The 24,423-nt window shown below is 40.8% G+C and overlaps 1 long non-coding RNA gene and 1 pseudogene across 1 annotated transcript; one reads left to right on the forward strand and one right to left on the reverse strand.

Moving 5' to 3' along the window:
- Nucleotides 1–24,423, forward strand: part of LOC117542818 — a 48,715-nt pseudogene that overhangs the window by 7,506 nt on the left and 16,786 nt on the right.
- Nucleotides 4,219–5,408, reverse strand: LOC117542802. Its single transcript, XR_004568491.1, has 2 exons — nucleotides 5,092–5,408; nucleotides 4,219–4,628 (listed from the first exon to the last, which is right to left on the reverse strand). It is a non-coding gene; the product is annotated as an uncharacterized LOC117542802 (long non-coding RNA).

Genomic DNA, 24,423 nt, shown 5'->3' on the forward strand with positions numbered 1-24,423 from the left:
ATATCGCTTTGTGGTTACCTCTTTTTGAACATTTTTGTGAACAGAAATAGAGCTCTCAAAGAAAACACAGGAATGGTCAGAGAGTGCAACATCAGTCACCACAACCTTAGAGATATTCAGACCCTTTGAGATAATTAAGTCCAGAGTGTGCCCCTTATTGTGCGTGGACTCCGTCACATGCTGAGTCAGTCCATAGCTATCAAGAACACAAAATAGTTCTTTAGCCCCTCTGTCCTGGGGGTTGTCAACATGGATGTTAAAATCACCAACAATGACTAGACGGTCAAAGTCAATACACACTATAGACAGCAGTTCAGTAAAGTCATCAAAAAAGCTTGCACAGTATTTGGGTGGTCTATAGATATTTAGGAACAGAGCTCGAGAGGAGCATTTCAGCTGAAGGGCCACATATTCAAAAGAAGCAAAGTTCCCATAAGATGTCTTCCTGCATTGAAGGGAATCATTGAACAGAATAGCAACCCTTTCTTATGCATTCTTTCCTGACTCATAAAACTAAAGTTGGGAGGGGTTGATTCGATAAGAACAACACATCCTCACTCCCAGGTCGGCCTATGTTGACGTTATGTCAAGTCCTGTGTCGGCTTTTTCCAACGCAAGGTGGGGGGCCTTAGCGTCCATTTTCAACGCAAGGGGGGGGCCCTTAGCGTCCATTTTTAGCTTTCCGGGATGTCCATATGCTTCTCATGGAAGCACGGCATTCGTTTGTGTCGGCTGCCCTTAAAGGCAATGTGAGCGTCCATTCTCATTGGATAACGGAGAATTGTACACCCGGAAGTAAGTATTCCCCTTACTGTCGATTGATTTTACAGTGATATCTGCACTACTCATCGACTAAAAAACACCAGATTATCCTTGTTAATTACACAACATTGATTGGTTTAAATTGTGTGCAATGCTTTTGTATTTTTCCCCTTCGATTCGGAGAAACAAATATTTTTTCGGAGTAAAGGATGGCAGAAGACACTACACTACCCAGAATCCCCAGCTATCGTTTGGACTACACCATGTGCTCTGTTTGACAAACCCCGTGATAGTCCTCAAGCTCTGTGATTGGAGAGTGTGCTCCGAGGGTTACGCAGAGCCTCGAACGGCAGAATGTCCAAAACTGGATTTGAACGGGACCACCGCGTCCCCCCCCCCTCCCCCACCCCATCCCCAGAACTACACATGCTGGCTATTCTGTTTCGCAACATGTTCTCTATCTATGGCACGTCTCTACTGGGAGTTGTAGTTTTAAAAGACGTTTTCGTATTTCCCATAATAAGAAGTTGCCAGTATTAAACTGTGTACATCCCTGGAGGTTTAGGGGATAGGAAACACTCACATTTAAAACATATAATTAATAAATGGGTGAAAATTGCTTGTGCCCATAATGGGCAGCATTAATATATATACACACATGCCAGCTAAGGTCAGAAGAGCTTTATTTAACAGCTGGTCTTATGTTTGTGACCCCTGTTGTTAATTGATAACATTACATTGCATTAATTGATAAGCCTGAAATATGCACTTGTCAAGGTTCAGAGGCACATTTTGCAAATATGGCAGTAGCCATCGATCAGCTTAAGATAAGATATACTTTATTGATCCCAAGTTGGAACATTTGCGTTACATCAGCATGTGTAACAGTTAAATATGCAGTGGTGTTCATTTGTAAATCATTTAGTATAATCACACAAATTCTGTGTTTTATATTCAACAATTCTGTGTTCTTTATTTATTGATTGTTCAATACCTGACAAGGCCGGAGATCAAATATCTACATACATCTTATAAGAGTATAATACATTATGTATAATATCAGTTAAAATAAGTGCTTCAACATAGTTAACATTGCTGGAGGTACGCACAAATATTGATAGATGTCTTGTAATGCACTATTGAGGAACCTGCGACCCAAGTTTTTCATTCAATGCAGAACTACACCATAGTTGTGTAGGTCTATATGATATGTCAATAAACCTTAGAAAATCTTGAAATCTTGAAAGGGATGTGCAAAATAGTCATTATATACAGTCTTTAATTAACTATTAGTAGAGAATAACGAGTAATGAATATACTTTATAGGGATCCTATTAATATCTAATAATAAAAATAATGAAATTCAATAACATGCTTTAACCACTAGGTGTCCATTTATATCAGCTGTGCACCTTTATGGTGTAAATACAGCATATCTACCAATTGGATCAAATATAAAAGGCAGCCGAATTAGTGTTGATACTGCAACGAGACGTATTGTGTGAAAAGAAATGTAAGATGTTGTTTAATGGCTGATATATTTATGATCCACATCACGTTTTCAGTTCCTCATGTTTGTCTAGAAGTCTTCTCATCAGGGCTCTATAAATACAGAACTACGGCAGATATGTAATATGTAATGCAGCCGAACCGTGTATTACAATGCCGTTATGTGATGACTTTCAAAGAGAAAAGCAAGCACACTCGGAATAAAGTATTATTTTTTTTTTTTTTTATGTTTTCGGTCTGTTTCCGGTATTTGTTAATGACGATGTGCTGTGAGATGTGAGACTGGAATTGCACAGGGGAAAATAACGTATCTTTAGATGCGGAGTTTGTTAAACTAATACGTTTGCGCTGTGGACCAACACTATACATTGACGGGGAAGGGGGTAGCAATAAAGATAACACCATTAAACAGTTACACAACACAACAGAATTAATATCGATAGCAGCGTCCCTAGCAACCACCTTGGTAACAATGAAAACGTCGCGATTTCCTGAAGTAATCTTCATAATAACTAGCAAACTAAAGATCATGTACATCCACTGCACACATAATCTGAAATAACAACTCATATTTCTCGCATCAAATGACATCAAAACGCATTTTAATGGCCAAACTAACTTTAAAATAGGCATTTTACACCGAGAATAAAACGAAGTTCGGCCATGTTTTTTTTTTCTGCAGGGAGAAATTTGAAGATCACGTGACGTCAAACAGAGCACATGGTGTAGTCCAAACGATAGCTGGGGATTCTGGGTAGTGTAGTGTCTTCTGCCATCCTTTACTCCGAAAAAATATTTGTTTCTCCGAATCGAAGGGGAAAAATACAAAAGCATTGCACACAATTTAAACCAATCAATGTTGTGTAATTAACAAGGATAATCTGGTGTTTTTTAGTCGATGAGTAGTGCAGATATCACTGTAAAATCAATCGACAGTAAGGGGAATACTTACTTCCGGGTGTACAATTCTCCGTTATCCAATGAGAATGGACGCTCACATTGCCTTTAACCCTTAAAGACCTAGACGGAATTTTCGCCTGCCTGACTCTCCTGTATTTATTTGTTTCTCCTAACCTGTTCTAACCTTTTCTTGCAGTCAGCATCAAGTGCCTTACCTCATTTGATTCAGGAGAACCTCTAGTTCAAGTCTGGCTAATTTGAAGTCCAAATTTTACCATAACTTTGTGTGATAATGGCTGAATTTACCAGCACTTTTCAAAAACGCCAGTACAAATGTTGTGTTTTTTTACTGTTTACTCCGCCAGGAACATAGGGATTTTCTTTTTTATTATTTACAAAGCTGCATTTAGATGTTTTAGGCTTTCAAATTAAATTTCATCTGCATATTATGTTCCCTGAGCAAGTTACAGCTATTTATTACAATATTATCCTAGGCGTTTTTCAGTGAAAAACGCCTAGGATCATATGGAATAATTAAAACGAAATGTATTTCCATATTTAAATGACTGATCATGTTTCTTCTGTCAAAAAAAGGTTGAGAGTAAACAATTAAACCATAACAGATGACATTGCAACAAAAATAACTTGTTTCAGAGATATATATTATCATTTGAACATTGAAATACAAACACAAACAGTGAAACAAATTCAAAGTGCAAATTAACAAAGTGCAAATTATATTAAAACTATAAACAAAGTATTAGGAATATATAGAAAGTGCAAAAGTACAAAGAGCAAATGATCTTCAAACTATAACCAAAATATTAGAAAAATATATAAAGAGCAAAGGAAATGTATCCACATTCATCATGGTCTGGGTCGCTCAGATGTACAGCTCTGCTGATTGCCATGAACCTGTCTCTTGTCATGACAGGAGCAGGAAAGAGAACACTCAGGTGTGATCCCTTCCTCCAGTAGTCACTTACTTTTAGCAGTTTTAGAAGTGCCATAAGGCCGACATACATGAGGAATTTTACCGGCTTTCCCAAACAAACTTTTCCCCCTTAGCCTGCTCCTTTTCAGCATTTTTGTTTGTGTTCTTGCAGATGATATTTACAGCTTGGTTGTTAAAACAATTTCTAAATATTTGTGCAGGAGTATACTCCACACCAACAAAACCTTGGACTCCAGGGGCTCTTTTCGGGCAAAAGTGTGGTAGTTGTTGGGCAGTATCTGGCACCTCAGGTCCGTTCCAAACAGCTCCTGGCTCTTCTGGGGTCAGAGATGTTTTTTTCCCTTTCCCTCTTCCTCTCCCTTTCACTGTCAGGGGGGCTGGCATTGGTTTGGCCTTTTGTCTGGATGCTGCACCCTCCTGGCCACATTCTTTTCCCTCTCGGTTTGAAGGAGGCCTACTGATGGGGACAGGGGCTTGTGCATCCCCTCTCTCATCCTCTGGACTAAAATAAAAGGGAGGAAAATATACAGATATAAATGTCTGAATTTATTTTATTTCCTTTATTGCTTTTATTTCTCCAGTGTCATCCTATCTGTTTTCTAAACACAGTCTCAACTTTTGATTTGATTCACACTTTATCCCTCTGCTAACATTACTAGTTGATGGAATCAGTAACTGAATTGTAATGCAATGAATATAATAACATTAGACCTCATAACAAACAACCAAAGAGGGCAAGCGGAATGAGGCAATAAATGAAAGGTATTGCTTGACGTTTTTTTACTGAAATAAATAGTAGCCTCTATTGATAGTGAATCTTGAGCTCAGGACTTCACTTTATGACACAATTACGGCAAATGGCCATCCATTATAAAAACTCTTAGGACTAATTATTTTCGGCGTTATACAGAAACAACAACCGATAAATGCAACACAAACAATAAGAAATAAGCAAAGTTACTCACTTTTTTATCTTCGAAGGGATCAATCCCGTGATCATACTCCTCTTCCTTGCCAGTTGTCAGCTTCAGAATCTGAGGAATCCACCGCTGCATCGCTAAGCGGTCCGCCAGACAAAATACATTCTACGGCTTCTTCCGTAGTGTAACGCCGTTTTGACATGTTGGTTTGAATTTGTCTTGGGATATGTGTGTGTGTGTATGTATGTGTATTTGTGTGTGTGTGTGACTGTATCTAGATATCTCGTGTTGTATTTATTTCTCTTACGCTGGCAGAATTACTCTTCTTTAGTATTACTCTCTCGTCTCTCTGTTTCTCTTTGTTTATCTCCAGCCGCCAAAACATACACAGCAACCTATGTTGATTGGTCGAGAAGATGGTAGCATGGGCAGAGGTTTGCCTGGACCTTTACATTTTAAACCTATCCGGACACAGGGGGGTGGGACTTAGTCTAAAACCTTTGCTGTTTGGCTCAGACAGAGGGGCCGCGTGGGTCTCCTTGACGAATCAAGGCTGTAAAATGTGATAACGTTGCCCCGATCACGTCGGAGCCTCTGAATCCCGGAAAAGGACATAGTGATACCAGCAAAAAGCCTAGAATAGCCGCTTTACCTCACTTTTTAAATCAGATGGATAGGATTAGCGGTTACAAAGTTATTAAGCATTTTAGAACGCTACCTCTATGAAGCCGCGGGCGGCACGCTCGGCCTTTAAGGGTTAAGGGCAGCCGACACAAACGAATGCCGTGCTTCCATGAGCGTCCATAGAAGCATATGGACGTCCCGGAAAGCTGAAAATGGACGCTAAGGGCCCCCCTCTTGCGTTGGAAAAAGCCGACACAGGACTTGACATAACGTCAACATAGGCCGACCTGGGAGTGAGGATGTGTTGATAAGAACAGCTGCACTGTTATTTTGTTCAATCCAAGTTTCTGTTAAAAACATAAAATCGAGATTGTGCTCAGTGATAAAATCATTGATTAAAAATGTTTTTCCTGCCAAAGACCTGACATTTAATAAAGCTAGTTTAAGTTTGTTAAACAAGCTGTGGCTGACATGGAATCACTGCTAAATGAGATACACTCACACAAACGTTTGAGCGCTTCCTGTTTCTATGATTCACCGCTCTTAATCTATTACCTATCAACACAGATATCGGCAAAGCTACTGGCAGGCAGGGCCCCGACATGTCCTGGAAAGAGTTGAGAGTGCCATACGCCCTTGAGCCTGGACCCATCACATATCAGTAAGAGTTTGTTGTGTTTTGTACACACACATCCTTATCAGGCTTCGGAGACTGCAGATGCCCCCTCGAAGGGAGGGGAGATGGTCGACGTAGGCACGGTGATGGAGACGGGCGAGATGGTGCGGGGGTAGAGGATATGCTGCCAGGGGGGGAGGTGGTTGACGTAGGCGCGGTGATGAGGACGGGGGAGATGGTGCGCGTCTCCGCGGTGATTTTGGTGGGCGTCGTTGAGGAGCGGGGGTAAAGGACATGGTGCCAGCCCTGCGTATCGCCTTCGTTTGGTCTTTGAACTCCAGGAAGGAATCGGTGCCAACCCTCTGTATCTCCTTTGTGTGTTCAACGATCTCCAGGAGGGTGGGCGAGGGTGAAAGGGTGAACGGAGTATCCTCAAAGGCGTTGACAGGGGGGGGGGGGGGTGACGGGCAGTGGAGACTCCTCCATTTGTCTCATAGGTCTCCCATAATCAGAACATTCCTCAGGCGGGTGCAGTGATAATTCTTCAGGGTTTTCTGCGTGATGTGTTGTGTCTTTCTCCTGTTTTGATTCCTCTTGCCGCTTGTCCTTGGGAACAGATTGATGACGCAGGCAGTTGAATATGTTAGAGATAAACAATTTCACTCCTGACTTGTTCAGGCAAACTCCATTTGCCTTGAAAAGATGTCTGCGATCACAGAAAAAGTTAAAATTGTCAATAAAATGAACAGAATGGTCAGTACAGGCCGTTGAAAGCCAGGTGTTCAGTGCAAACAATCTGCTGAATCTCTCCACTCCTCTTCTGACTGGCGGTAGAGGGCCACTGATGAACACCTCTGCATTTAGAGAGCTGGCAGTTTCCAACAAACATTTAAAGTCTTCTTTCAGCACTTCTGACTCTTGTTTCACAACATCATTTGTTCCAATGTGCAGTACCACATTCTTCACAGTCGGATGTTCAGCCCCAATATGCAGGATCTTCTCAGCCAAGTTAGAGACCACATCCTTGGGAAAACAGAGTACTTTGGTGTTGTTATTATTACACAGACCTTTTACATCTCTTACAGCAGAGTCACCCACAATCAGAGTTTCAGGCCCAGTCGTTAGCTTTCCCTCTAGCCTTTTACTTTTAGAGTAGCTATTGGTCCTTACCCTGCTGTGTGAAGAGGACAGGTTATCCAGGTCATCAGATCTCCGGTTCTCGGTCAGCGGAGCGTATCTGTTCTGGATTGGCACACTTGGTGGTTTAGGAGGATTGTTTGTAATTCTCCCTTTAGCAGCTGTCCACTGCTGTTTCCTAGTATGAATAGGGGTTGAAGAGGCGCTCTTCCTGGGTGATAACAATGCAGGCCAGCCGGTCGCATCACAGATTTCGGAGCTCTGGGCTCTGCCTGTTATCCGTCCTCCCAAATCCCATGGAAATGATTTACTCTTAGGCTTTGCACCCAGAGAGTTCCAGGGAGGACTACCACTTGTAGATTTATTACCCAGGTACACAGCCCTCCTGTTCCTTGGAATCCTTGTAGCTGCTAACTAGCTGTGAGTTAGCATACCCTTCTCCATTATTTTGCAACACTGGTAAAGTGGTGTCATTCCCACGACATAGTCCATTCACTTCCACGTTAACTTCCAACCGTTGCATTTTCATTTCCAACACAGCCATCTTCTGTATAAGTTTCTGGAAGTCATCTGTAGAGAACGGAGGCATTTTGCTACCAACTAGCTAAATAGCAGTAGCCTACCAGGCTTTAGCTGTTGCTAGGCCACGCTATTGTAAGACTGACGTCGTCGTAAAAATGTTGAAATATGGCTGAAACCCTCCGTCTATTTACGAAGATGAACTGTCCCAGTGATAAGTTAATGTCCAGGAGCCGCTGCTCGAAGTTTTCAGAGAATAAGAATAGGAAAATCAGCATAAAAAGTAAGCAGAGGCAAGAGCAAGCAGAAAAGCGTCTGCACTGTAAGAAAGATAAGCAGGAAAAAGTCCTAAATGGCTTGTTGGAGCTCCTGCCCCCCCCCCCCCCCCCCTCCCTATGTGCTCTGATTGGTCAGCTCGCCCACTCTGTTCAGATGAGTCCACCACCGTTACAGCTGAACATCAGTGATTATGTGTTACAATGGCGTTTGTTAGCAACCAAAAAAAGCAGCCATGTTGGCGGGACGTTGTGGGGCTTGCTGCTCCGCCCTTTGAGGCTCGAGGTGCGGACAGTGTGAGCTGGATTACTGGTTTAGTTTCCTGGTTACTGCGTGGGGTCTGCGAGACACCGCGGAACTCAGCCTGAGCACACACACATACACTCACAGCCAGGCTGTTCGCCACACACTCACAGCCTGAGAAAAGATAAGGCTGAGTGAGTGTGTGCCGGCAAAACTCCGCAGAGTAGCGCGACTGAGAAAATATAAGGGGGAGTGTGTGTGTATGTGTGTGTGTGAGGAGCTCCACGGATTGGTCCATTTGGTCGTCGTTGCGTCACACTGACCAGGAAGAAAAACATGGAAAAAGAAAAATCTCCAACGAGGCGTTCTGGGGCAGCATAGACAGGTATTTTCTGTGTTAGAGTTTTACTCGCTCCAGGGTGTACTTTGAGGGTTTGTGACTCTGCAGACCGTTTACATGCAGAGAAAGCTACATAACACACAAGGGGACGGGTAATAACCAGAAAAGCATGTCATGGGACCTTTAATTTTTTTTTAAGATGATTTAAAAGGAAAATAAATGTTGTATTAGGAACATGATGATGATGTTGGCCTCTACTTGGACTGACTCATGTGTGTTTTTATGCAGGTGTACAGCCGGTTGCCTGTGCAAAAGCTCTCAGGATACAGCTATGAGGTTGCAGACGCTGAGTCCAATCCCTGCATGCTTCTGCCAATGCCAGGGCCTGGAATCAGGCCCTTTGATAGTCGCCCATTCTACTTTCCAGAGAACGATCAGAAGAATGACGTCTACAACATTTTTACAGTGAAACATGTCATTTTTTTATTGGTTTTAAATAATGGGCTGATATTGAGATTGATAGATATAATATTAATTTTTAAGGAGAAAATGTATCCTTTTGTCATTTCTGTCAGGGTCATTTAAAACTGTGTGACTGCGTTAGAAATGTGTGACCAATCATATACAAAATATGACTTCATATTTTGTATGTTAACTAATAATCTCTCTCTTTCCCCTTCTAGGGAATCGGGAAAAAAATTGTGACCAACTCCGATGTTAGAAAACCTTATGACTGCTATCCATGGGCCTATAACGAGAGTATGTTTTATAGTTTGCTACTGATATTGTCCATTCTTATTGACAGTAGGGCAAGAAATATAATATACTGTACACTATTACAGCACTGATTCTTGAGGTAAGTTACAAAACAAGTTTTAAATACAACCCTTATTTGAATGTGGTATATTTATTAGACAAAGGAATGAGCCAACTAATCAGGTAAGGGAAAAGCTTTTTTATAAAAACACTTTTTAGTACAATTGACATTTATTAATTTCCTAACTTGATTTTGTCAACTCTGTCAGATACACCTGACATGCCATTTTTATTAAATTAATTCAACAAGAGTTCTTAAATATCTGATTATGGTGTTTATATAATCCATAATCTAAGGCAAAAAATTAGTGCTGTCAAAATTATCACGTTAACGGCGGTAATTAATTTTTTGAATTAATTGCGTTAAAATATTTAACGCATTTAACGCATGTGCAGAATGGCCCGCCCCATACGTGCCACCAGTGGCAGCGCCAAGGTATGGCTGGGGTAGGCTACACCCATACCAAGAAATGGCTTAGCCCCACCATGAAAAATGATGTTAAAGTAAGCAAAATAAAGTCTGCCAACTCGCGCGGAGTAAATTGCAGAGACAGCAGTTAGTAAGATTGATTTCGGTAGCCACGGTTTTGAAAACTTTTGTCACGTAGTGATCGTCTTCTCAATAGAACATCTTTGATAATGGCGTGGTGTTGTTGCAGGAAGTCCAGACGGAACTGGTACGCAGGTTATGTGCGTAATCTGAAATGCGTACCGTCACTTGTGTCACAAAGCGCATTTGCGTACCGACGTACTTGTGAAGGTTTTCCAGAAGGCGGTTAGATCACGGGATGACAGAGTCGGTCTCCGTGTGCACAGACAGGGCTGCTGTTAACGTCGGTCTGTACAACGGAATTGTGCCAAAACTACGCCAACCGGCTGCGGCGGGAGACTTCCCTCCCCCCCCCCCTTCACTGGAGAACTGCGCTAAAACAGCTGATCACAACGTTCACCTGTGGTCACGAAGTACTCCACTAGCCGCCGCCGCCGCCCCCCCCCTCTGTCGACTTTCCTGAAGTACTCCCCCGTTGATAGAAATCAACACGTAATGAATTAAGACCCCACGGTTTGATGATTGATAGGTGTGTGGGTTGTCTTTCATTTTGACAGGCAGACATTTTCTATAATAAACATAGATACTGTATGTTAAATGGATATATCCGCCTTCTTTAATTTATCTTTCCATTCCCACAACAATATACGTAAATACATGGCATATTTTGGACATAGTTCGAATGGTGATTAATCATGATTAATTAATTTTTAAACTGTGATTAATCTGATTAAAAATTGTAATCGTTTGACAGCCCTACACAAAATATCATTGCATGACATTTGGCTGATGTTATTATATATAAACACAATACATTTAACAAAGAGTAGCAGTTATTTAACAAAATTACAAAAACCTTCTTCTGACGGTCTTGACAAATTACTGATTCTGATGAACACTTGCTATTAGTATTATTAATTAAAAATATTATAAAAACACAAATTCACATTTATTTTTTATGAAGTGTCAAATGTGATTTAACTATTACTTTCATTATGCATTTATAGCATTAATAAACACTTTTTCTAGGCTGACATGGAGCTACCTTTTGATGACGACATGTCACGCATGTGTTTTTGGGTACAGAGTCTAGCAATTTGATAACAATTCCAATGAAACAGATAAACTGTTTTGTACCTTATCTCAATCAGGTGTTTTTGCGCCACAGCAGACGCAGAAGAGGAAGGGGATGTGCCAGCAGTGGCGTTTTTTTATATGTACTAAAGTGATGGGGCACGAACCACTTAGATGTGTATATATACACTTCTGGTGCTTTTTTAAACACGTAACGGAATTGCTGTAGGCTATCCATGGTTCCGATAGAGAGGGGTGGGGGGGGGGGGGGGTGGTATAAGGAAAACGCAGACACTCATCACCGAGGTCACAATATCAATCGATCCAGCAGAAGCCCATAGGCAACACACAGAAGGTCAACAAAATATATGACATAAAATAACTTACCAAAGCTGATGGTCAACTTCATTCATTTTCTTTCCGTTTTACTGATTTTAATCGCAATACGCTGCTCTCTCTCGTCTCCTCTTCACAACTACTATTTTCGCGGCACACGTACTTACAGCCAATCAGCTCTCTGAATTATGAGATGACGTTTGGTAGGTATGTCAGCACATTGCCCCAATGGTGATTATTTGTTTGCCGCACACATTGAATAGAAACATATTCTGAGCAAGCGCAGTGTAGTTTTTACAGCACCCATTCATTTTGACAGCAGAGAGAGGGGCTAGATCGGGGCTTGTACACTGGCACACTGTGGACACTAATTGGAAGAACGCAGCAGAGTACCCGTTAGAAAGGCCTCTTTGTTATTTATTGAGCTTTAAAACAAATTGATATGATTCAATATTAAACAAACTAATAATAGTAGATTAACTATTCAAAAGTGTACAGTAATTTACAATAACACGGGAATAATAAACAGAGCGCTCTCTCCCTTTCCTGACAGCCTATCAGTATCATGCAGCTCGCGGATCCAGTAATGAGTGACCCGACAGTAAAACTAAACATATCTATGACTAGTTTAGGTAGTGAGAGGTATTAAAATAGCTACGTGTGATATTCTAACCTGAAGAGTGTGTTTTGTTTCGCTCACCGCTGCATGTGATTATGCAGAGCTGCGTGTCGACTCGTCAGCAGCAGCTGATCTCTCTCTCCCGTCAAATTAGACTTTACTCGCGTTTATGTCCATATCGATCAGATCTAGCTAGTTCTAGCTAATGATATGACTACCTGCTTATTAAAAGACACCTAAACAATAAGTGTCGCTATATGAAGCCGCAAAGTATAGCGCTATGCATTTGTTTACATGCCCACCGGAACCCCGAGGCATTACCAACAGAGGTGAGTCTCTGTCAAACACAACACACCGGAGAAACAAGGTGGCATGAGCAGAAGAGTTTGACTACTGATATGGACAATATTTTCCTTAATATTTGGGGAAATGACCTATTTTAGGGATTTGAGAAGAATTAACCATCTGAAGCTGCAGACCATGTTTGGTAGTGTGGTTGCATCTGAAGAGCCTTCTCTAAAGAGAACACATGCATACATTTAAAATACTTAGTAGAATTTGTTTTATCATTAGACAACACAAATGTATTACCTTGTTATATTTGTTAATTGGCTTTGTTGAGTCCAGTCTTTTTGATGAATGATAGTGGCAGTTATGTATATTCCCTGTTTATGGCACGTTGGCCATTTCTTTCTACTGAAGACAAAAATCGTAAATGTACTTTATTTAAAGGGTCCCTATTATGCTCATTTTCATATTTGTATGTTGTGCCTCTACACTGTGTTTAATGTTCAAAAAGGTATATATTTTTCTCATACTGCCTGTGCTGCTGCACCTCTTTTCACCCTCTGTCTGAAACCAGCAAAAAGACTCTTTCCAAATCAGCTTGTTGCTGTAGTTTAACATAACTCAGACAGAAAGACATGGTCAATAATGTTGGGACTATTTCCAACGGCGGATTATCCGCGTTTGGTTTACTAGTTTGGGTCAGCTGGACGATGAATGTTATTTAGTGTGGGGAATTAGTCCAAATTAACTGTTTGTGTTGATGAAGGAACTTGGTGCCCAAGGCAACATAATTTCAAATTGATTAATTTTAATAGTTTTTGCACCCCGAGGAATAACTTGTATTAGAAGCTGGATACACACAAAGATTGCACTTGTTACAATGCTTTCCAGTTTTCCTGAGGTATATCTTCAACCCAATCTCATTCTCTTTGTCTCTGTCTCCACCAGACTGAAGGAACACCACAGATGGTCAGTCATAACACTCTCCTCTGTCCTGCAGGTGAGCACACACACAACCTGTGTATCAGCATCTGTAATCTGAAGCCTCTGGGTTAACGGCCATCTTGATTATCTCTCATTCTGTCATGGAGACCAGAGTCAGGGTCAGGGGTTGAGTGTGAGGGATGATAAAATTAGTTATCTGCACCTCATTCATTGTTCAGAAGCCTTTTGTGTTTGTCGGATCGCAGATGAGTATGTGTGAAATAGTTGACCATGTTAGAACAAAAGCATAACAGCTGTATACGGTTGCTAAACTAAATACACAGAATCAATACAACCCTACGTTGTTAGTGTTAAAAACATTCATCACTAAGAAACCATGAGACGATTAGCTTAGCTTAGCGGAGAGACTCTCTAAAACTCACTAATTAACATTTTACATGTTGCTTTTAATCTTTTTTTCTTTGTTAATACATTCAAAAAGAATGCCAAGCTATTGCTTTATGTGTGGTTAAATGCTAAGCTAATTAGCTGCTGCTTTAATTGACATTACATGTTACTTGTTAGACGCTTTTGTCCAAAGCGACTTACATACTCAATACTGTGGCCAATCCCCACAGGAGCAATTTGGGGTGAAGTGTCTCAGGGACACAACGACATGCTGACTGCAGTGGGGTTTGAACCTGTGCTCCCCTTATCCCAACACCAAGGCTCTATCCACTGCGCCACACGCCTCTCTATACAGGCATTTTTTTTCAAGCTGGGAAAGCTGTTTTTTTAACCTTTTTTTCTGTTCTTTGTTTCCAGAGGGGCCTGTGGAGAAGACGATTTCCCTTCTGTTGCCCGAGATGTTTGTGGCTGGATCCGCCAGGGCCTCTGTCTCTGTACTGGTCAGTCACACAGTCTCTCTTGTCTTTTTTTAACTCTAGTTATCAATACTTGTGATTGACCAGCAAATAGTTTATCCTGTATTTTTAATAGTGCTGTCAATCAATAACAACATTTTATCGTGTTTATCACAATAATAATCTTAAAAGTTTAAAATAATAGTTTCTACTTGTATTTTGGCGGGAGATAAAACAAATAGAGATGTGGCATGACAAACTGGTAAAATAAATCGGATGTTGTAACAAGATTTCTGAATTACTGACCTTGTCATGGAGAGCTCTCCAGATTCATGGTAAACATCTGTGCTGAAAATACAGGACGAAGTTTGGGTCAAACTTGTTTTTTTAAACGCGTTACGGTTTTCAGATTAATCATGGTGTTAACGTTGACAGCTCCAACTTTTCACCCTCCAACCTGCGAAGAATGAAATGTGCGGGTGTTATATTTGACCTGTTGCTCCTGCAGGGGACCTGATGGGCCGGGCCATGAAGAACCTGGACAAACTCCTGGCCATGCCGTACGGCTGAGGGGAGCAGAACATGGTGCTGTTTGCGCCCAACATCTTCATCCTCAACTACCTGAAAAGCACAGAACAGCTGACCAAGGATATTCAGGAGAAAGCAACACGCTTCCTAGAGAGCGGTGAGTGCCATCTTTGACAGACAGTGAAAGTGGAAAATAGTTCACAAGGTGTTGCATCAGACAGTAGATCCCTATGTCACATGAATGTCACCTCATTCATCTTGAAAAAAAAAAAAAAGTTAGTTTAAATCTCGTATTATAAATGCTGTGCAGTATTCTGACATCTGATAGGCCGTCAGACTCTTGATGTATTATTTAAAGCAGCCTGCTGGGATTGTATCATCGTCTCACCAGCATGTGAAACAACTGGGCCTCACCAGTGTAGCCCCCCAGCACTCTTCTTCTTTTGTTGTTGTCTGTCTGCAAAGCTGACTTTTTCGTAAATGTGTGTGTGATTGTTGCAGGATATCAGAGGGAGCTTACCTACAAGCACGACGACGGCTCCTACAGCGCCTTCGGGAAGAGCGATGAGTCTGGAAACACCTGGTCAGTAACCCTCCTCAACATCTGTAACGACATGATGATTAGGATAAAGCTAATGACTTGTAATAGCCCTAACATTTTCTATATTTATTAACAGCTGATGGCAAAACCAGTGTCATATATTTTAGATGAGAAGATCTTTTGTGCCTTATTTTGTCATTTATTTTTTGTTGGGATATAGCACAACACAAATGTTTTAATTAGAAGAGGCATTTTTATCATTATTATTTTAAAATACATATTCTGTTCTGTGATGTGTCATTTATACATTTTAAATTATTAAAAAACCAAGACGGCTGTACAAAGAAATAACAACCAAATTGAAAGAAAATACATTTGAAAGGTGCAAAGTAAATTAGATGAAATATTTAGGAATAAGGCAAAATAGTAACATTAATACAAATAATAAATATAATTTATATAATACAAAAATAATAATACAAATGATGTGTTTTTAATTTCACCGATACAGAAAGCACATTTGAAAAGGGGGAATAGGAAATGTTGGGACAGTGTGAGTTTGTGGGGGTCCCCAGTAAAGAGGCCTTTTTTTGGGCAGAGCATATACACGAAAGAAAACTAGACCTTGCAATTTTCCACATTTATTTTTTAAATGTGGATTTCCCCATTTTTGTCAGTGAGGTGTGGGTGTGTGTTTGTGGTGAGCAGGAAGTAGGGCTCTCAAGTGTTTAATTGAATTAGAATTCCAAACAGAGATTGGGTGGAATGGTCTAATAAACTTGAAAAAAAAGGGCTTCAAATCAATTTTATTATAGATTTCTTTCCAAGCTACTATTATCAGCATCTTATATGAACATTTGCACATTTGGTTATGTGTAGATTTTTTTTATTAGTCTTGGAAATACAGCTGCGGGAAAGTTTTTTGAGTATATAACAACATGGCAATAATTGCCTTTAACAGACAATTTGGTCAATGTTGTGTGTGAAGCTTGCTTTGTTGCCCCCAAGTGTGCAACTTGTGCACTTTAAATGGTCAATACAAAGATTAGCAGGGTTGACCAATACTGTTTAGACAAAAAGACAAAATGCTTAGTAATGTAATATATCTATTATTGTGAACATTTCTTGACGCATTACATCTGAAATACAATATTAAAATTAGGGATGTCACATTACCACATTAATGCTCCCGATGTTTTAGAGTGTCTGGAAGTTGTCGAACTTCCTGGCAACAATTCAGAAATCATGTTGTATTAAAGTGACAAACCCTCTTACCACTTGCATTTCTTGCTTATTATAATCGCACATGTATTTGTTATATCTCCCCCAAACACTCAAAGTAAATACTAATATTTAAATGAATGTGATTAATCACAGATTATTATTGTGATCACCACAATTACATTTTTTAATCTATGTACAGCACTAATCAGAATATAATATGTGGATATTTTACTTCCCATCCTTATTCTGGGCTCCGAGGAATAGCAGGGTTCATTTTGGGGTAACTGAACACAGGCCCACTTGGTTGGATTTGTTTATAAAGACTTTGTGTTTGTATCCTTCCAGGCTGACCTCTTTCGTGATGAAGTCCTTTGGCGGGGCGAAACCGTACATCTTTGTGGAAGACAAGCACATTCAAGAAGCCCGGAGCTGGCTCTCCTAACTCCAGCGGCCTGACGGCTGCATCCAATCTGTGGGGAAACTCTTCCACAACGGCATGAAGGTGACGACATCAGTCTGAAACTTGGACATTTTTTTACATGCATTTTTTAGTTCTTTAAGTTGCCAGTATTGACAGTGACATGAATAAAAGTGTGTTTTCTGACTGTTCCTCCTGTGATGTTTCTAACAGGGAGGAGTGAGTCACGATGTGTCTCTGATGGCCTACATCACAGCTGCCATGCTGGAGCTCGACACAAGCACCTCAGTGAGTCTCGGTCACAACTCGAATTCTGATGAACTTTCATTGTTGATATCCACCTGTCGCATTCCTGATTTTAAATGTTATCATATGATGTTCATTTGATAAGTGCTTGTACTGCAACAATGATACATTTACTGTAAATATTTTTGCAACCTGGATCCTTTAGATTAATTATTAAGTCAAACATAAAAACATTGTTTTCATGCCCTGGTAAATATTAAAACTTTGGGCTATTTGCTCCCATAACTTCTCCTCTTTCAGACAATTTTGAGAGCAACACATCCAAAAATACACAGGTGTTTATTTGTGTCTAACTTTGTATATTTATTAGTGTGGATTTCTCTTTAATTCAACACAAATGTGGCAACTTGTCATTTAAAAAGGAATATCTTATTGTAAATAATTAACAGGGGAAAAAGTAAAGGTTGATCTATTACTTGAAGTGTTACCCTAAAAAAAATGCTCTATCATCAATATTGAGTGGATGTCATTGCTTTTTATTTTTCACTATTATCTTTCTATTATATTTTTCATCTTTTCAGTTCAAATGACTTCAAATTCGTATACAAAATGAATATGGTTAATTATTGTGGTTGATACAGTTCTCTCCCTCCTTTATATGCTGCTGCTCATTGTTTCCTCTGTGTGGGTGCTGGGTGTGTGACAGGACCCCGTGGTGCAGAGGTGCCTGAGCTGTCTGAAGGCATCAGTGGACTCCCAGCTAGAAGAAAACCTGTACACCACCGCGCTGCTGTCCTACACCTTCACTCTGGCTGGAGACGAGGAGATGAGGGTCAAACTCATCACTTACCTGAACCAGAAGTCCAACACGCAGGGTAAGACGGTGGAATCAGCAAACATCTGAACCTCGGTTTTTCTCCTTAATATAAGTTAATGCTAGACCTCTGACAACACTGTCTCATTGATAAATGTTTTACTAAAGCTGAATTTGTAGCATGACATAGTATTACAAAAACTGCGAAGTTCAAATAGCAATTAAATATTGAAAGAAATCAGCATAACTGTTCAAATGGAAGTGCTGAAAGGAAGCAGATGTTGTAGTGTAAGCCTTGAACACATTCATATTTCTCTTTAACTACTTTAATATTCCTTTACGTCAGATTGCAAGTAATTGTTAAACGTAAGTGACATTTTAGTTAAAGTGGAAAGCCTGAAGTCTGTGCACTGAAAGCAGTTTTTTCAAGCAATGAAGGCAGTTCATGCCAAAAATAACATTTATCTTTAAGAAATAAACTGTTAAAAATTAAATGTTGGAATAATAGATTTATTTTTTTGTCAGGATATTGTTGTTATTTTAATACAGATTCTAGCCATAAGAGGCAATAAGACTGAACAGATAAACGCAGATTAAAATGCATTTTTTAGTCACAAGAAAGACATAGAATAGACAATATAGCTTCTGTTTGAAGTGCAACGAGAAATCAGAACTCACCTTGAAGAAAACATGAATGCTTTTAGTTTTTAGAATATGCAGTTCAGCCTCCATTAAGGATTATCCACCTTAATTTAAAAAACATTGCCAAATGACGATTAAAAGTTATCTTACAAAGCCTAGCACAGCGAGCTAGTGCACAGGGTCGGTCATTGCTTACCTTCTAAAGGATGAATCCACTGTTCTGATTGACAGGCGGCTCCCGTCACTGGGACAGAGCCGGGGCTTCTGGGAAAGGCCTGGACTCTCTGGAGGTGGAGATGACCTCCTACGTCCTGCTGGCTCTGCTCTCCGGTCCGGCCCTGCCAGACTTTGGCCTGGGTTACTCCTCCAGCATCGTGCGCTGGCTGGTCCAGCAGCAGAACCCGTACGGGGGCTTCTCTTCCACACAGGTAACACATCACACACAGGTGGCTTATGGGAAAACTCTTCTTAGTGACACCTGGCGTAGCAACGTAAAAATCAGCTGCTGTCTAGAGAGAGATAAGTGAGGCAACAATTGCATACAAAAATAGTAATTAGTATTAGGGCCGGGACTTTAACGCGTTAATTAAGATTAATTAATTACACAAAAATTAACGCGTTAAAAAAATTAACGCATTTTAATCGCACTTATTTTTGCACCGCGGAACGTTTCTCACTGGATGAGTTTCAGGCGTACCGATTATACTGGAGCACCAACTAACGTTCATGACTTCAGACAACAACAAACCACAGTGAACAACAGTGGGAAATGTTGTTTTAAAAAACGGACGGATGGAAGCGTCGATAAGAGCACGGTTGTGTGCAAATTATGCAAAAAGGAATTCGCATATCACCGCAGCACATCAAGCCTCAAGTATCACCTCAATGCAAAACATATAGCAGCTAGCGTGGACGTTAGCCTCTTTTATCGCGTTCACACCAAAAAGAGCAGGTACTAAAATTAGTTCATGAGAACCTTTTTACCCCCACGAAAGTCCCTGCTAGAGAGCAGAGAGCTGCTAGAGAGCAGGGACTTTCGTACGGCTCTCTTGTGAGAAAAGAGCTATATGTCTGATTGGCTGGGCGGATTGCAAACCACGCCCCGTAAAACTCCCAAAAAGTTTTGTGAAGCCGCCATTTTATTATCCTGGCATTAGCATTATTAGCATTAGCATTATCCCAGCGCAGAAACGCAGAGAGACTAACTTATGGCAACACAAAATAAAACATGGGAGCGGTGGAGATGAGGAGGTGTCGGCGTTCTGGCGATTTACTCGGAAGGCTGCTGGGACTCCCAGCAGCTTCTACTGAAGCCAGTCCCCAACTCCGGGGACTTCCGGCCGGGGACTTTGGGCGGCAGTATACGCCGTGAAGTGGTTTGCGGCCTGCCAGTAAACCCAAAGCAGAAGAAGAAGAAGTGACGTCAGCGGCTTCATTTGCCTAATCCTCCCCCAGGTTCAAAGAGTTCTCATGAACTAAGTTCTCATGAACCTTTGTGGGAAAAGTACTGCGGTGTGAATGCGCCTAATGGTATACTAAAATCCATGTCTAAAATCTCACTGTTCTTAGGTCAAATATTTATATGTTATTAAAAATGCGATTAATTTCGATTAATTAATTACAAAGCCTCTAATTAATTAGATTAATTTTTTTAATCGAGTCCCAGCCCTAATTAGTATATTAATCTTGCTAAAATCTGTTAATGCTTGCAATGATGGCACCCTCCTAATGAGTGAGCACCACTCAACTATAAAACACATACGTAAGGTAAAACACCCACAAGCCAGGTACCCGTTATAAAACCCTAGACATATACTCTGAGGGGTTTCTCAAATTGTTGACCTGATGACAGGTACTTTTACTTTACCTGAGTTTTCTACTCGAAGCAGACGTGGTACTTTTTACTCCTCTCTATTTATCTGACAGTTTAAGTTACTAGTTACTTTGAACACACACACATTATAAGCTAATATAGGTTAAGATAATCAGCAGCAGTATACAAAATGATTACTATCAGTCACCATTTAACAACTTGGATACAAAAATATTGGGATCAAAATATACTTAAGTAAGATTTTGGATGCAGGACTTTTGCTTGTAACAGAGTATTTTTACAATTGAGTATCACTGCTTTTACTTATAGTATAAACAACAACAAAAAGTATAAATTCTGAGTACCTCTTCCATTTCTTCCTGACAACCCCAGGTCAGTTTGTTTCTCTTCCCACAGACTCCAGAAAAACACTTCATCCTATAACTTGTTTGTTTTTATCATGTAATCCTGATGTAGTGTAGATCTCGATAAAAATATATTTTAAGGTCACATTTAAAACACCTTCAAACCAACATTTATGTTCCTCCTGTAACCCCTCCGTCTCTCAGGACACAGTGGTGGCCCTCCAGAGGGACGGAGGGCAGCACGACGGTGACGGTGACCTCGCTGGGAGGCCTGAACACAGAGTTCAGGGTGAATCAGAGCAACAGGCTGCTGTACCAGGAGCAGAAGCTGAGCGAGGTCCCCGGAGAATACACCATCAGGGCCCAGGGCCAGAGCTGCGTCCTGGCACAGGTACGGGGCATGGGTGTATAAAGAGAACTGTATACTGCGGAGGAGGAGGGGCCTCTTTCATTCTTATGAGAGTTGCTCAGTGGCGCATGGAGCCCAAATGGTCTGATGCTCTCGAGAGCAAAATGTCACCAATGACCCATCATGCCCGCCTGTCGAGAGCAAAGTGCCCGTATGTACGCTCATAGAGCATGCGCACTTGAGTTCTCCTTAAGCCCCGCCCCCGATCTCCCTCTCTCTGCTCAGTAGAATGGAGAGAGAAAATCAAACTGAATTCAGGTTTTAGCGCATTTTACACATTTTAAAACCCTAATGATTCAAATATGGGCAATACAAGTGTTCATACTGGTTTGTTTATTTATTTTTAAATGATCCGCTGATTTACAGACATCTCTTTCCCAATGTAAGTCAATGGGGGAAAAGTAATATTGGGCCCAATGATGCAGAAGTTGTAGAACCACAGTTTGGCCACTACGAATATTTGCATGAGCGTCCGGCACACTTGGGTACTGGGGTCTTGGTAAGGGGGCCTCGAAGGACGAGAAAAAGAAGAGGCTCGCAACACAAAGGGCTCAAATTGACGTAAACTAAGAAGTAAAAGCAGTATATGATATTGTAATGCTACAGATGTGTGTTTTTTTAAGTTACTGAAATATTTGATCAAAGCGTATTGTTCCTTTGTACTGTGTATTGACTGTGATGACCTGTCTCTCTCAGATTTCCATGCACTACAACATCCCCCCTCCCCCCCGACTTCTCTGCCTTCAGCATCACCACCAACACCAAGACCAAGTGCAACATCAACAGGCCCCAGCTCATCCTCTTTGTGCATGTCAGGTACAGTGTGTGTGTTAGCTGTAATAGAGATTGGAAACGTTTAGTTTCAGTAATACAGTGAAGGAAATAATAATTTGATCCCTTGCCGATTTTGTAAATTCACCCACTTACAAGTAAATGAACAGTCTATCATTTTAATGGTAGGTTTATTTTACTAATGAGAGACAGAATATCAAAAAGAAAATCCAGAAATGTACATCATATAAGAGATATAAATGTATTTGCTGTGGGAAATAAGTATTTGATCCCCTTGCAACAAACAAGGATTCTGGCTCCCACAGACCGCTTACAGAAGTCATTTTCCTTTAAAAAAGACTCCTAATATCAACTTGTTTCCTGTATAAAGGACTCCTGTCCACAGAATCAATCAATCAGATTCAAACCTCTCCACCATGGGACATGTTTTGCAAGGGGATCAAATACTTATTTCACACTTTTAAAAGCAAATAAATGTTTATCTTTTATTTAATGTACATTTTTGGATTTTCTTTTTGATATTGTGTGTCAAAAAGTGGACAAACTTAAATCATTTGCAGGGGATCAAATAATTATTTCTTCCACTGTATATTTTGGTACAAATATTGTCGCAAATATTCAATCATACTGTGGTGGCGTTTTAATCCTTGTCTACCATTTAATAGCCACCTCTATCGGGGTTGTGGGTTTTGACGCGCCTCTCTTTGTTTCCAAACAATTCAGCGGAGATCGTAGTTGAATCAGATGAGCTTTATTCATTGATCCACACGGCACATACAGGAGGACACATTTCTTCGCTTCATAGTAACTCAAAAGTGTATCATTTTCCAAAGTAACAAAAAGAACACGGTCAAAAGACTTTTCCGTTTCCCCGTCTATCACCCTCAGCTGTGTCCTATCAATCTACCATATATAGGCATAGCCCTGCACGTGATACTGACGCACATATCACAAATAATAAGTGAGCCTTAAATTAATGCATTTTAAACCATAATGTGACTCACAAAAATAGCCAATAATTTACAGTATAATCTAATTTATATTATTATTAAGCCGAACATTCAGACAATAATAACAAAAGGTAAAATGGCTCTAACATACCAGCCCCTAATTGCTTATTACATAGCAATTACCAATAATAATACATCAACAGTCATTTTAACAAAACATAACGTCCATCCGTAGCATATTTGTATACTTAAGTCCATAGTATATTGTATACTTTCAAGTCCATGTAAGACCAGTACTGGAGTGTGTAGGTCTAGTACTAATTGTCTGTAATGGTCTGCGTTCAAAAGGCAGCCTTTGATGGGGAGGGGGTAGGAGACCAAGAGTCTAGTCCTTTGGTCTAACAGTCAGAGGTGCATGTGACTGAAAGGCTAAGGCTTAGTAGGCTCAGTCTGTCGCCTCCAGGAGCAGACATAACTTAGTTATGGGTCTTTCGATCGTACTTGTCTTGGTTTTAACCAGGACACTCCTAACAAGTCCTTTTGAACCAGGAAGGGTCTTAACTACGCGTCCCAGGAGCCAAGTGTTCCTCGTTGCGTTCTCATCAACGATGACGACCAGGTCTCCGGGGGTGAAGTTTCTTTTGATAGTATTCCATTTGTGCCGTTCTTGCATCAAAGGAAGATATTCCCTGGTCCAGCGCTTCCAAAACAGGTCAGCAATGTACTGCACCTGTTTCCATCTTCTCTGTGAGTACAGATCCTCTCTCTGAAAGAGTCCGGGGGGCAAGATTGGATTTGTTCTTAACTGAAGTAGGTGATTAGGTGTGAGGGGTTCAAGGTCGTTTGGGTCGTTTGTCACTGTTGTGATTGGCCTATCGTTGATTATTGCCTCAACCTCACACAAGGCTGTGTGCAGAGCGTCATCATCCAATGTTTGTTCCTTCAGGACAGAATGGAGGGTCTTTTTAACCAGTCGTATTAGCCTCTCCCACACTCCGCCATGGTGAGCTCCAGAGGGGGGATTGAATGTCCAATCAATTCCTTCTTTGAGTAGTGTTTGCTTGATTTTGTTGTTATCCAGTTGTTTTACAGACTCCTCCAGTTCCTTTTGTGTGCCGATGAAGTTGGTGCCTCGATCTGTTCTGATGCTCTTTATTGTGCCACGACGACAGATGAATCGACGAAGAGCGTTTATGCATGCAGCTGTATCCAAATGACTGGCAACTTCCAGGTGGACAGCACGGCTTACCAGGCAGGTAAAGATTACTCCCCATCTTTTGACATGAGCTCGGCCACGTTTCACCTCCATGGGTCCAAAATAGTCTATGCCGACATGAGTGAAAGGTGGAGGATCCGGTGTTATTCGATCAAGTGGGAGATTGGCCATTTTCTGCTCTCCAGCTCTAGCCT

The sequence above is a fragment of the Gymnodraco acuticeps genome, unplaced genomic scaffold (assembly GCF_902827175.1).
Source record: "Gymnodraco acuticeps unplaced genomic scaffold, fGymAcu1.1, whole genome shotgun sequence".
NCBI classification, from domain to species: domain Eukaryota; kingdom Metazoa; phylum Chordata; class Actinopteri; order Perciformes; family Bathydraconidae; genus Gymnodraco; species Gymnodraco acuticeps.